The 1,327-nt window shown below is 37.4% G+C and overlaps 1 non-coding gene across 1 annotated transcript; it reads left to right on the top strand.

The window, feature by feature from the left end:
• The first annotated feature begins 322 nt into the window (after window positions 1-322).
• Window positions 323-429, top strand: LOC128282668 (small nucleolar RNA R71). The gene has a single exon (XR_008273022.1). It is a non-coding gene; the product is annotated as a small nucleolar RNA R71 (small nucleolar RNA).
• Window positions 430-1,327: the final 898 nt, after the last annotated feature.

The raw sequence follows: 1,327 nt of genomic DNA on the forward strand, positions 1-1,327 counted from the left end.
TATGCACACCTCCTCCACTGGAGTCACACCTCATTACTGGATATACCTACGTAGAACCAAATAAACCATCAATCTTTTTATTGAGAAGTTCTACCTGATTTGACAGCATAGTAACTGAGTCGGCGTTATAAACGCCGGATGTTTTGTTGGCTTAGTCCTCATGACTTGCCACTGATAGTTATTCAGTGACATTTCTTCAATGAATTCATAAGCCTCTTCAGGTGTTTTGTTGTTGATGGTTCCGCCAGTAGCTGCGTCAACCATTTGCCGGGTCAAGGGATTCAGACCATTTTGGAATGTTTGTACTTGCAGCCAAAGTGGTAACCCATGGTGAGGGTACCTTCTCAGTAAGTCCTTGTATCTCTCCCATACATCGTAAAGTGTTTCTAAATTCATCTGCACAAAAGAAGAGATATCATTACATAATTTAGCCGTTTTAGCCGGCGGAAAATATTTTAGTAAAAATTTCTCGGTCATTTGTTCCCAAGTAGTAATTGACCCTCGTGGTAACGAGTTCATCCACTATTTAGCTTTGTTCCTCAATGAAAAAGGAAATAACCGAAGATGAATGGCATCATCAGAAACGCCATTGATTTTAAATGTATCGCAAAATTCCAGAAAATTTGATAAGTGAGCGTTGGGATCTTCATCCTGCAAACCATCAAACTGATCAAACTGTTGTATCATCTGAATAGTGTTAGGTTTTAATTCAAAAGTATTTGTAGCTACAACAGGTCTAACTATACTAGATTCAGTTCCTGTTAAAGAAGGTTTAGCATAATCATACATAGTGCGTGGAGCAGGATTTTGATTAACCGCAATTGCAGGAGCTAGCTGATTGCCTTGGTTTTCAGCCATCTCTTCGGTTAGGGGTTGAGTATCGTCTTCTTGTTCGTTCTATGTGTATCTTAAGCTGCGCCTTATTTCTTTTTGGTTTCTACGAAATGTGCGATCGATTTCTTTGTCAAAAAGTAATGGCCCCGATGGGTTTCTTCTAGTTATAAACTATAAAAAAACCTGCCAAGAGAAGGAAAAAGTAAACTAATAAATACTAATAATAATAAAATTAAATTAAATTGCAAGAAAAATAAATGGCTAAAGTAATAAAAATTGAGCGTTCCTAATATCTTAGTTCCCCGACAACGGCGCCAAAAACTTGATCGCGTGATTCGTAACAAGTAATAAATATTTATAATGGAGATCAAACCTACACTAACTATTATCACGACGAAAAGGCAAGCGCACCTATCGAACAATAGTATAGTAATGGTAAGACTGGGATATCGTACCCAAGGGAACCAAAAGTACTAGTAATAACTATCTTTTT

This window comes from Gossypium arboreum, chromosome 10, assembly GCF_025698485.1.
Source record: "Gossypium arboreum isolate Shixiya-1 chromosome 10, ASM2569848v2, whole genome shotgun sequence".
Classification (NCBI taxonomy): Eukaryota; Viridiplantae; Streptophyta; class Magnoliopsida; order Malvales; family Malvaceae; genus Gossypium; species Gossypium arboreum.